Here is a 13,608-nt window from a genome sequence, read left to right as displayed (position 1 = left end):
CTTTCCAGGAACCAATCTGACAACACACGCAGAAGCAGAAACACGCTGATGGAGGGAAGAGCCGCACAGCTGCCCTGCATGTTGGAAAAGGGAAGGGGTGGAGTTTGGGAGTCCCTAGAGGGGGGGAAGGGGGAAATTTGGGAGAAGGGAGTAAAAAGGAATCCAAGCTGATTTATAGGGAGGGTATGAATGTGAGACACCATCAACAGAACCTGAGGAGGTCCCTGGAGACAAAGGGAAAAATGAGTACCCATGTTAGTCACAAGGAGTCTAAGCTAGCTAACACTGCAGTTATGGGGGGAGATATTGGGCAGAAGCAGATCCACCGAGCTCAAGAGACCTACAGGAGTGAGCACGAATGGGAGGGGAAGCGGCATGCTCAGAGGAGAGTGGAGGAGAACACAGGAGAGTGTGACACCCACAGTGACAGGCAGGAGAAAAGGACCTACAGGTGGAAGCACAGGAGATTCTCAGGAGGAGGAGCTGGCATGGGGGTACAGGCCTATAACTCCATCATTTGGGAGCCTGAGACACAAGGAACCGCATGAGTCAAGGCTAGTCTGCACTGCGGAGCCCCTGTCTCTTTTCTGATCCTTATTTTCTTGTTCTTTGTTTTATTGAGATGGGGTTTCTCTGTGCAGCTCTGGCTGTCCTGGAACTCACCCTGTAAATCAGGAGTGGCCTAGAACTCAGAGATCTGCCTGCCTCTGTCTCACCAGTGTTGGGATTAAAGGTGTGCACCATCACACCTGGCTGTGGATCCTTGTCTCAAAAAAAGAAAAAAAAAAAAGAATATGTAGAAGAACTTAGAAAGAATGCCATGAGAATACAGATGGACAATCGTATACCACCTCACTGTAGACCACAGAGAGGTCTTTCTTAGAAGCAGGAGAAACCAACAGGCAAAAAAAGAATGCTAATCGATGAATTGATTTGGATGGATAGGATCTTCCTATACAGACCAGGCTGGTCTCAAACTCAACACTTTCACCTGACCCTCTGGGATTACAATTGGCCAACACCATATCAGGTAGGAAAGGTCGAATTTGGATTGGTAGAGGAGGGTTTGGATACTCTGGGGGAAGGTCTGGAATGTGGTAGAATCCCAAATGTTTAGTCCAGCTCAGCCCAGCACAGGAAGAACAGTTACTGTACCCCCAAACACATGTAAATAAAGCACACCACATGGCTACAGAGGCAGAGAAGAGATACAGCCACTAGGTCTTGCAGGAGGTAAGAACATAATTTATTATCCACTGGGGATCCCTGTGAGAGTGAGCAGGAACACAACTAACGATCCTGTGAGGACTACAAACATGTAAACTAGGACTAACCCAGGCAAACCCAGAGCGTTTATGGTCACCCCAGGTTTGACATACTGGATCTCAGTTAAAAAAAAAAAAAAAAACCTCTTCCCCTGATCCCCCTTCCTAGATGGAGTGAAGAAACTCTTGGGGTGTCCACAGCAGAAACAGGTAAACTCATCCTGAGAGTGGGGGCCTGCTTATAGAATGTTAGGTGCAGAGCGTCTCCCTGGCTAGCACTGGCTGAGCACCAAGACTCAGCCAGCAGCATCAGCAGCACCAAGGACAGCGACCAGCCTCTCGCCTGTCGGCCCCTCCCCTGGTCAGGGCTGCCTTCCAGGCTGATCAATATTTCACAAAGGGAAGGGGCTCCAATTACCAGCCTTGCACCAAGCCGGAAGGCGCCACCGCTGCACCCACTGCCCACCCTGGGGACCTTCCTGTCATATCCAGCACAGCTTCAGCTGACCTGGACACAAACAGGAATGTCATCTATTCCTTCATCCCCAGTCCTCTTCCACGCCTGTGATACACCTTTGCCCAGAACTAGAGACACACTACACAAAGAAGGCCACACACACAGACATCAAGCAAACCACACCCAGCACACAAGCTACCTGAACAGGGCACTCAGGCATGAAGTGTGAGCACGTACAGCACACAAACATAACAGACACACATGATAGAGATGCAATGACCAGACACACATACACATTACACACATGAGATATGCCCACCACACACAAAACACAAACTCAAATGCTTCATGAAAACTCCCTCAGAGGACCTGAGACATGTCACGTGAGGGTCAGTGAGCTACAGACACACTATATTAACTCATGCACTTGCACACGCATACACACACGTACATACTCACAGAGATACACACACACACACCATATGCCTTGACAGTGACCCTCTCTCACCATGCATACACAGCACACACACACACTCTCTGATGCCCAGGCCAATGTGCTGATGCTGTGAATGTGACTGCAGGAGACAGACAGACCTCTCTTCTCTTCCTCCTTCCTTTCTGCCAGCTTTGTTCTGGGCTTGAGCACTGTGAAGAAACCTAGTCTTTCAGGTTTCCAGGCCTCAGAGACAAACAGAGGCACAAAGAGGTAGGTAGAGGAGGGAGTTGGGAAATGGGGACCCTGGAGAGTCCAGAGCCCCTTAACTCTGTTTTTCTAGGGCCCTAAGCTCTGGGACACAAAGCTCCAAGGACTGGTTCTCTTACCCACAACTCCCAAAGCCTCACTGCCGCCTGGGGCTCCAGGCTCCTAGAGAGCAGTGAAGCCTGTGTTGCTTATGGAAGACAGGACCATCAGGTCTGAGCTCCATCCTTTCACACCACATCTCAAGTCCTGGCCTGGAGTGAGAACATCTCAAACCAACAGCCCCTCTCAAACATGTTGGGGACTACACACAAATTCTCTTGCCTGCAAGATGTCTCAAAGCGAAGGTAAACAAAACAAAGAACAGCCCAAGCCTGGGCTGTTGGCTGAGTGAGAAAGCATTGAGAGGCCTCTGTTTGAACCCCGGCACCCACCAAAAAGAAAGAAAGGGAGGAAGAGGAGGTGGGGAGAACAGAGAGGAGAGCCTGAGCATAGATAAGCAGAAGAGAGCAGGCCAGTATAGCAGGGAGAAGCTTTGGTTTTAGGTAGATGGAAAGGGCAACTTTAAGATTAGATGGGCAAAGGTAGTCATCTCTGACATCCTCTTGCCAGGATTTTGCATTGTCCACACATTAGTGAACCACACTGATGATTTCTGCCAAATCCCAGTCTCCTGTACATTAATTTTTTTAAGTTGGCACTTTTAAAACTTAAGTGAACTATTTTAAATGGATTCTGTAGCTACTATAAGCAGAAACTCAGCATCTCTTTTAATAAATAGAAAAGCTATATAAAAAAAATAAGTACGGTAAAACCACCAAGTTATAAGCTGGTGAGATGGCTCGGTGGGTAAAGGTGCCTGCCTCCAACCCTGATGACCGAAGTTCAGCTTCTGGGACTCACAGGGTGGAGAATCGACTCCCATAAGTTGTCCTCTGATCTCCACTCATACACAATGATGTGTGCCCACTCAGCCACATACTCAACAGAAATAAATGTAATTTTACAGATATGGCAGTTCGCTCTGTAACTCCAATGTGGGAAAGGCTGAGGCAGCATAATTGCTAGAAGTTTGAGTCCAGCCTGATTTTCATAGTAAATTCCACATCAGCCTAGGATAGTGAGACTCTGCCTCAAAAACAAAACAAAACCAAACCAAACCCAAAAACCTCCAGGCAGTTGTGGCACCTGTCTTTAATCCCAGCACTCAGCAGGCAGAGGCAGGTGGATCTCTGTGAGTTAGAGCCTGATCTACAGAGTGAGTTCCAGGACAGACAGGACTGTTATGTGGAAACTTTGTCTTGGACCCCCCCCAAAAATAAACAAAACAAAACAACCCAACAAAAACCAAACCAAAGAAGCAAAGCTCTACTATCACAGTTCAGCTACTTGGAGTTGCTAACCACAACGCTCTGCCCAGTCTGAGATTTCCCTGCAAAGAGGGAGGGGGAGGTCTGGGAGGATTTGGAAGACATGTATAACTACACAAATTCATTTCCCATGAGCTGACCCTGGACTTGCAGAGCTGAGATGAAACCAAGGCTCGCACTACGTATGTTGATGTTATTTATGCCAGGGCAGATCTGGAAGCCCCTGCCACCATATAGGGTCCCACCAGAGGTTTCATTCCACCTGTGGGAAGCCCACCTACCTTGCTTTCCACTCGAAGGAACTGAGCACAGCAGCCACCCGCTCTAGAATAACCATTTTATAGGAATTGTTCCACTTGCAACTACTGAAATAGCTCAGCAGCAAAGGTACCAGCCACCAAACCTGATAGCCCAAGTTTGATCCCCAGGACCCACATGTTTGGAAGGCAAACAGAACTTCCACAAGTTGTCCTTTGACCTCTATACATGTGTTTGGCATGCCCACATGTACACACATACACACCACACACACACACACACAAATAAATATACATTTTAAAAAAGAAATTGCTCAGGGTTTATTTCTTACTTACAATTTGTCACTATAATCATCTAATATGAAACTCATGGCAATGATTGTAATCTTCATTTTTAAGGTGAGAAAGGCCCAGACAGGTAAGAGATTTGCCCACATTCACATAGCTCTACCAGGCAGATCCACAGGAGGAGATTTGACTGCTACACAGGTAACATGTGTCCTACAGCCAGAAGTCCTACTCTGGGTGATCCTGGGTTGGGTAGTTGGGAAGGCAGAGGAATGGCTACCTGGCATATGCCTGCAAGGCCCTCACAACCCCAAAGAGCAAACAGGCAGGTGAGTGAGTAGTCGATATTGTTAGTATTCAGGCATCTGTACTGGCCTGTCCTGGGGTTCTGACAGGATACACCCTCAGCTGTAGCCACTAAGAGCAACACCTATGCACATTCACCATGTTCCCTTTTAAAAGGGCCCTGCCCACCTCCCATCTACCTCCCTCCCTCCCTCTCTCCTTCTCCCTCTGTCTGCCTGTTCCTCCCCCTCCTCCATCTTTCCTCTCTCCTGCTGCTCCTGTTCCTGGAGTCTCCCCCCTCCCCTTTTTATGATTCCTTTCCCTAATTAAAAAAAAAAAAAACAAAAAACTAAAAAACCTTCTGCTTGAACCCTGTTACATGGCATCTTTCTCTCACCTGCTGCTTTTCTTAAATTACAACAAATATGAAGAATTTTATTCTGGAGTCCCACCAGAGTTGCATGTCTCTGGGTTATCAACACCACCTCTTGAACTTCAGTTTCCAGGTCTTTAAAAGGGGCCAAATGATAGCACATCTTTAAGACATAAGGATTAAATGGAAGCACATCCCTGGTGCCTGTTACAGAGTGAGTGTCAAGAAGGGCTTATTACCAGGGAAGCAAGAACACAATCAACAGGTCAAGAATGACTGGCTTAGGTGGTGCTAGCACACGCCTTTAATCCCAGCACTCAGGAGGCAGAGGCAGGAGGATCTCTGTGAGTTAGAGGACAGCCTGATCTACAAAGTGAGTTCTGGGACAGGTGCCATAACTACTGAGAAACCCTGCCTCAAAAAAAAAAAAATCAAACAAAGGAAGCGGAGGAAGAGGAGGAGGGTTGGCTGGTGAGATGGGCGCAGGTCAGGAATGGCTGGCTGGTGAGACAGGCATGAGATGGCTCTTTGGTGAGGAAAGGAAATGACATTTCTTTTTGACAGGGTTTCTCTGTGTAGTCTTGGTTGTTCTGGAACTCACTATGACCTGAGAGGGAAGAGATTTCTGGTTGGTGTGGTGGTTCAGTACCTATCATCCTAGCATTCAGGAAGCAGAGGCAGGAGGAACGTGAGTGTGAAGCCAACTTGAACTAAATGACGAGATGCTGTCTTAATGGTGAGGCTGTAGCTTGGTGGATGAGTGCTTGTTTAGCATGTGAGAGGCCCCAGAATTAATCCCTGGCACTGGAGGGGGAATATGGTGGAATGCAGCTCAGGCTGCTCAGGCCTTCCCTCAACCCATTCCAAAAGAAAGTGGAGAAGTTCATCATCCCATCCCACCTCTCTCTCTGCTTGGGCCCTGAATGACATGTGACAGGCTCTTCAGTGCCTGCCCTGGCCACTATTACCCTGGGAAGAGTCCCCTTTAAGTCACAATCCCAGGCCCCCTTTCTTGCAGGTGCTGTCTGCATGGACGGCTGACACTCTGCTCACCTGCCTGCTCCACCTGGTACTTTACATACAGAACAGATATCTTCTGAAGCACTTGGAGGCTAACAATGACCCCCCCCCACACACACACCCAAGGTAGGTTCCAGTAGCCATATTCATGTCTGACTTTGTGATCCCTCCCAGCAGGCTATGGATATGTGGCCCAGAGTGGCACCTGACTCCCTCAGAAGCAATCAGATCTTCTCCTGGGAATTTGGGCTTAGACCTGTCAAGTGCTAAGTGCTAGTTCTGATTGTGGCTGGAACCCAGAGTCACAATACCAGAATCCTCTTAGAGGGAACAGACAGGCAAAGACAGGGCGCAGAGAATGAAGCTTCAAATGTTCGGCCTTCCAGGTCCCGCCTCCCTAGACTAGCCCCCACCCCAAGTCTCATTCCCTGTAACAAACTCTCCTCCTAACACACCTTTATTACTGAGGCTGGTTTGCCTGGACTTGCCTAATTAAGACAGGAGCTGGGGGCTGGAGATATAAAGATGAACACCCCGAGGTAGAGATGCAGAGTTGGCACTGATATGGCAAGGGCAGGGTGGGTTAACCATACTTGGTGGGCAAAGGGTCCTATACAAGCTTCACAGTGAAGGTAGGTGTCTGAGAAGGTTTTTAAAAAGTGAGAGATGTTCTCTAGAAACAGGCTAGGGGTGGGTGAGGCACCCCAAGCAGAGGGAACAGCGAGTATAGGTACACGGAGTCACAAAACAGCCTGGCCTGCTGGAGGAACTGCCAGGTGTTCAAAGTGTGCTGCGGAAGCAGGAGAGATGGGGACGAACAGGGAGTTGGGGACAGATCATAAAGAGCTTTGAATACCATGCTAAGAAGCTGAGGCCTTTTCCTCTCAGCTACGGGGAGCTATTGAAGTATTTTAAGTAGCAGGGGGGTGACAGGGTCAGTTCTGTGTTTTGGAAAGATCACTCTGGGGATGTGTGGAGAAAAGATTGAAAAGGCAGGCCTGGAGGCAGGGAGGCCACTGAGGATGCTGCAGGATGAGGCTTCCGCTCTTTTGTGACCAGCCAACTCACCGTGTCCCTACTAGGTGCCTCGGCTAGGTAACACCGGTTCCAGACTCACTGAAGGCTCAGGTCAGCAAAGAGAGATGATGGGAAGAGAATAAAGTGTCCCAAGTGTCCTGGGGCTGCGGTTTGATCTAAGTGGTCCCTGTGCAAGCACAGAGACCTGAGTTTGAATCCCTGCATCCATGTAAAAAGCCAGGTAAGACTGTGAGTGTGTTTTGAGTTCAGGATTAGAGGACAGAAAAGGGAGAATCTTGCTGGCCAGCCGGCCTAGAGTGAGCTTCCGGTTCAGTGAGAGACCTTATCTCAAGGCAATAAGGAAAGGAGCAGACAGAGGAAGACACTGTGCTCATGGGTAAGTGTGCCCATGCACTCCTGTACATGAGCCATACCGCACAGAGAGACATCCACAAGAGGAGGAAGAGGAGGAGGGCGTCCAAAGGAAATGGGGCATTTAGCTCTTGACTTTTAGATTTCTCTGCTGAAATGACACTGGGGTTGGTGTCTAGGAACAGAAGGAGTCAGCAGGGCCCCTGGAGGGGTGGGGGTGCATCAGGGACAGGTGTAAATGTCCTGCAGTGGAAGGTAAGAAAGAATGGTAGAAGACAATGCAAACAGGGAGGTGAGGACCAGATCACACAGGGCCTTGTAGACTGCGTCAGAGTATCCGGATTTTAATCTAAGAAGTCCTGGGAGTTTTAAGCAGGGAAATGACACAATCAAACATTTATCTTTAGAAGATCGTGCTGGCTGCATCCACAACATGATAGCAAGTGTGGCAAGCATGAGACTGTAAGGAATCCAGGTAAGAGGGGGTCATGGGTGTCTAGATGACAAATAGTAGCATTCTGAAGGGGAGTGTGGGCAGGAAGAGGGGCCTTAGACCTGACCCAAGAGAGGGATGCTGGAGAACAAGGCTCGCTAGGCTTGGCTGTAGGCTGTGGGGGCGAAGACAGGGAGGTGTCCAGGAGAATTTCCAGCTTCCAGCTTGAGCAAGTGGGTGGGTGATGGTGACGGTGACAGAGACAAGCCAGGGACCTTGGAAGCAGAGCAGGTGCAGGTGGGTAGAGCTAGGGACCTGGGTCTGATCCTAAGGCTATGTCTAGGAAGCACTAAGACCTACAGGTACTGAACCCAGAAGAGATAATTAAATTCAGAATGGTGAGATGACCTGGTGAGGATGGCAAAGGGGTGGTGCAGGGAGAAGAGGGGTCAGTTTAACTCCGAGGAGCCATGGCAACAGCAGGACCTGGGGGCAGAGTGGCCAGAGAATCTGGGCTTGGACAGTCAGAATCAGGAAGCCAAAAGATTATCCTCTTTCATACCCTGAAGGCATCTGGCCTTGAATCTCCCTCTCTCAGCCAAGGAGCACACCCGTGCCCAGATAAAAGAGTTTTCTTACCCTGTATCCCTTCATCCCTCTGGACAAAGCCAGGTTCTCCCTTCCAAGCATGACAGTGCATGTCTATAATTCCAGTACTTAAGGAGCTGAGACAGAACTGCCACAAGTTCTAAGTAGCAACCAGGCAAGCCAGGGCTACACAACACAGTAAGATCCTGTGAGTTGAGTGAATAAGTGAATGGATGAATGAATGCATGCCAAGTTCTTCCAGGTTCAGCTCAGGCAGCCCCTCACCTAAGTGAAGACTCCCCAGGAATTGCCTGCTGTCTTGCTACCAGTCACCCTGTCTGTCTTTTAATAACTGTGGGACTGTGGTCAAATAACCTCAGGTCCCTCATCTATACCATGGAGATGACGCCCATCTTTCCCTCGTTGGTAAAAATGAGTGTAAAGTGCTTTGAGGAGAAACCATAGGAGAAACCCCATGTAAGCTTTACCGTCACTAATATCCCACCCACCTTTGGACAGATAGTCAGGCCCTCAGCCTTCGATGGCCTACCTTCAGGAGCTATTTTCAAGCCTGTCCCCTCTCTAGATAATATGAAAAGACCAGTGCTAAATGAAAGCCCGGGCCCTTGTTCAAAACAATTCTCTCCAGACCATGGCGGCAGAAAGTTAAAGGTGTGGAGGCCCACTAGGCTACCCTACCTTGAGCCAACCTGTGCTAGCCTTCAAGTGAGACAGTGAAGATGCCACCTGACATTTTCCAGCTAGAATTTCACTTTCTTCTTCCCACTTTATAGCTGATGACATTCAAGTTTAGACATGGGCATGCTCTGCTCATGAACTGCTGGGTTAGGATCTGAACACAGAGCAGACTAGTATCAAAGCTCTACACCTTGCCCTCTGGCTCCCCAGAGGCTGGGAAAACCTGGCCTTGAGGGCTGAGCTGGGTCAACAAGGCTGAGATGTGGCTCAGCCCACAGAGAGGGATCTGAAGACACTAGGACTGCCTCCCCCCTGGGAAGAGACACATAAACAAGGGCTCCCTGGGTACCATCTCTGCTGCTACTCAAGGGAAGGGCTCAGAGAGGGCAAAAGGTCACGCACAAGGAGGCCACAGCACACACATCTGGAAGTCTGACCCTGCCTCTGCTCTTTAAAATCCATTAGGGGTTGCCACTGCTTCTGAGTAAGCCTCCATGTCTCTAGTATATTGCTGAGCCAGGGTTGTGGAGCTTGGCTGTTCCCTAGTCTGCCACACACCCCTTCATTCTATCACCAGGATGTTCTCGAAGCACCAGGGACCATAAATATTGTTCCCTCCCTATTCATCCATACTTCTTTGCCTCCGTGACCACTTGGCATTCTCCGTGTCTCAACTAAGACGTCCAACCTCTCTGGAAGCCCTTCCTGAACCCCAGAAAGCAGAGGAACAACCTACAGCGAAAGGCCCATGAACCATTACTTTCAACACATGTCACAGCTGCTCTAGCCCAAGACCCTACTACAGCACGAACTCCATGGTTCCCAGAGCTTGCTGTACCAGTGCTACTGAGTAACTGTGTCCCCTGCAGCAGAGGCAAGAGGACCCTCACTCCCTTCTCCCACTCCTCCCCTGCCTCCTTCTGTTTCTTGTGCAATGGCCCTGAATGGTATCATGGTATTTTTGTTTTGTTTGGTTTTTGAGACAGGGTCTCATGTAGCCCAGGCTGGCCTCAAACTTGTTATAAGCTCAGGTTAGCCTTGAGCTCCTGATCTACTTGCCATCAGCTGGGATTACAGGGTATACTATCATATTCAGCTCTTACTCAACTATCTTGAGCTCCAAGTGTGAAAAGTCCAAACTTGCAAGGGCCGAGAATCATCAGAAAAGGTTCCACCTGCCCTAGGCTGGTTGTATATTCCAGTACCATACTTAATTCAGCAGTACCTTCTAGGTAGGTGGGCCAGTTTGGATGCAAAGCATTCCTAGTTTGAGCTTGGATTTTTGAAATAGGCCTCATTCTGTAACTCTGCTATGTAGTCTAGGCTTATAACACTCCTACTGCCTCTGTCTTTCCAAGTGCAAGGAATACAGGCAGGTACCACCAAGCCTGGCAATCATTCATGCTTCCCAGAGCCAACGAAGGAAAGGGAGCTGAGAGCAACACCTGTAGTAATCACAGGTGGAGGACATGAACCTTTGCTCTGTCTGATGCCCAAGTACCTAGTCTCCTGTCTGCCACTGACCCCAAACCCTTGTGACTCACCACTCACAACCAATCCATCTCCCCCACAAAGCACATCCCAGCCTAGTCCCTATGTCCGGTCACGGACACCTCTGTGGATCACAGCCCCATCATGAAAAGAGGCCAGTGGCCAAGTCATCTGTACCCACTGTGAAAGAAATACCCACATGTCAGCCAAACACAAATAGGGAAGACACCCCATTATCAGCAAAATGTTGCTGTAGGAGATGCACTCTGTACCCCAAGTCAGCAGAATGCTAGCAGGAAGGGCCATTGTTATGGTCAGCAAAATGCTGTGTGAGAGGCACTGTCCTACACCTCTGTGCCTGTTGGCTCATAACAAGACCGGGGTATACAGAAAAGCCTTCCAAAGTAGGGTTTCTGGGGTGGCTGTTGCCTGGGGTGAGGGTAAGGCTTCAGCTGGGGAGTCGGGCAGACTCAGGTGAGAGTTCTCACAGGGCACTAATGAAATCAACCACCAGCATCCCCCGCCCCTCCCCTGGGACCCTCCAGGCTCCAGCTGATGCAATGCCCAGCCTGGTAATTGTTTTCTTCACTCCTTAAAGGGCCAGCTACTACTGCAACTATGGGCAGGCATTACCCAGACTCCTGACAACCCACAGAGAGCTCAGCACCTGCTCAGGGAGAGGAGGGACCCAGAGAGCCAGCAGCATCAGGCCCGGGCTCCAAAGCATACAGTCCAATCAATGTCCATAGACTAGGAGTGGCAAGGAGGGAGAGAGAACAGTTAAGACAGTGACACCGACCACATCCCCTGGAGGAGGGAACAAGGTCCCTGCTGAGTCCACAGCTCCTGTCTTCAGCACGCCTGCTCCAGCAAGAACTTGGCACAGTGTTGCTTATAGTTCAGTAGTTATGCCCTGAGCCAATGGGGCTAGACTCAGGGAGAAGCTGTTCAAACCAACCAAACCACAGTATTTACTCCTCCTAAAACATAGATCTGTTTTGTTGAAAGAGGCTCAGAGAAGGCAAGTGCTTTCTTTAATCTCACATAGAAAGTATGAGAGCCAGGGTTTGAAGATAAGTTTCACCCCTTGTAAATGCCCAGATGTCTGTTGAACCCCAGAGAGTCCCTGCATATCTGGTTCAAACATAACAGGCTCCTGTCCAGAGAATGTCCCATTAGGCTACCCTCTTCACTTGCCTGTATGGACAGTTGCCAGCTGCGTGATTGTGATTATGGACTAATTGATGGCTGGCAGCAGCTGTGGAGATGGTTTGTTAACCCCTTGGTGAGAGACCTCCTTTCTCCCATTCAGGCCCCAAAGCCAAGTGAGAAATCATCACCAACAGATCACAGGGCAACGGGAAAAGCAGCAGCCTCCTTCCCACTCACAGATCTCCCCTTAGAGACAGGGCTGGACACAGCCATTCCCCCAGGCCCAAGCCTTGAAGGCCCGTGGTGGCATTGCCAGCTAGAGCCCCTTGTTTCTCTGGCCTTAGGTATAGCATTTCCCATCTCAGCCTGGGACCACAAGAACTATGGACCATTCCCTAGCTTCTGAGTCACTAGAAGGAGACTCACTCATTGAGGCTGGGTTGTCCAAAGATGATTGGGGCCTGGGATGCGGGCAGCCAGGAGACCGGCCAGGGGGACCTATCCTCCCAACCGAACCAGAATATGCCACAGTGACCCATGAAGGGTCTTGCCAAGTTCCCTGAAGCCCTGGGCAACCTATCGTGCCCCTGACCACTTTCCCCCCAGCTTCCCAGAAGCCCCCTCTTCCCACCCTGAGGCTGCGTGAGCACCACCTCTCTCCTTTCCTGGGGAGGGGGGTGTTTCTCCGGCTACAATGGTGTCACGATGGGAGGAAAAAGTGGCCGCTTCCCAATCAGGGTACAGATAGGAGGGAGAAAGGCAGGCTGCCTTTCCAGGAGAGATTTTAAGCACTTTCCAAAAATGCTATGCGAAGCAATGCTGTTGTTGAAGACCAGGGCCCCAGGTGAGCCCAGCGCGTCAGCAAAGTACTCCAGATTCTGGGGTTCCTACCCCATTTTCCAGGCTTCCCCATGTTCAGCCCCCGCCCCACAGCCATCCCAGGCTGTGCGCATCTCGGGCCCCCGCCCCCCAGACCTGGCACACGTTCCTACGTAGCGCTCGGCGGCCGGCCAGAACCCCCCTTCCCCGGCGTGGTCCCCTGTCCGCAGCCCCCTCCCCACGCCCACTCGCAGGCGCGCAAGGCCTGATGACTTACCCCGAGATGGGGCCGGGGTCCACGCCGGGTGCGGGGCTCCGCTGGCGGAGTGGCTCCGCAAGGCGAGGCAGGTGCTGCCCTGGGACCCCGCCCCGCGGACCCGGCGGTAGGCGCGGCCCGGCCCCTGGCGGGCTCGGACTCCGAAGGGGTAGGGACGCGGGGCGGGGACGGGCAGCGACAGAGACTCACGGGGGCATCGCCCACCGCCGGGCCGGACAGCTCCGCTTCTCTCCGCCTGCGCTGCTGGCTCCGCGGACGCCACAGTTCTCAGTAGCCGCCGGGTGCAAAGCCTGAGCCACGGCTGGCGGGAGGCGAAGAGGGCCCTGCCAGGGGCGGGGCCTCGAGCTGGTGGGAGGGATTAGTGAATGGGGCGGGGCCCCATGATGGGCGGGGCCGTGGGAATCTGGACCTTCTAGGTCTATCCATACCGAGTAGGCCTAGAAGGGGCGAACCTCTAAGAAGCAGGGGTTGGGGCAGCTCAAGTAGTTCTCTGTCCCTAAGATGCTCCTCCTGCCCTCTGCCTGTCCACTCCTCTTCCCTTGTCTTTGAGGGTACCTCCCAGGTGCCCCCATCTACTCTGAACCAGGTCCAGGAATGTCAGTTAGTGAGCAATAAGGCTAAGCAACTTACAAACGTAAGAGTCCATTTTAAAGACCAAGATTTGAAAAAAAAGAAAGAAAGGAAGGAAGAAAAGGAAGCTCAGAGAGGAGAAAGGACTTGCACAAGTTCCTGCTGTGAAAGGCTT

The 13,608-nt window shown here is 50.8% G+C and overlaps 1 protein-coding gene across 3 annotated transcripts in view; it reads right to left on the bottom strand.

The window, feature by feature from the left end:
- Positions 1–13,192, bottom strand: part of Rims3 (regulating synaptic membrane exocytosis 3) — a 36,358-nt gene extending 23,166 nt beyond the window's left edge. The window contains exon 1 of one of the 3 annotated variants that reach the window (XM_051188696.1): positions 12,864–13,192. The gene's annotated coding sequence lies outside the window, so the exon portion shown is untranslated. The remainder of the gene's footprint in view (positions 1–12,863) is intronic. The other 2 variants (XM_051188699.1, XM_051188698.1) reach the window with 2 other exon arrangements.
- Positions 13,193–13,608: the final 416 nt, after the last annotated feature.

Source organism: Phodopus roborovskii, unplaced genomic scaffold, assembly GCF_943737965.1.
Source record: "Phodopus roborovskii unplaced genomic scaffold, PHOROB, whole genome shotgun sequence".
Classification (NCBI taxonomy): Eukaryota; Metazoa; Chordata; class Mammalia; order Rodentia; family Cricetidae; genus Phodopus; species Phodopus roborovskii.
Note: the sequence above shows the minus strand (reverse complement) of the source record. Positions and strands in the feature narration are given on the sequence as shown.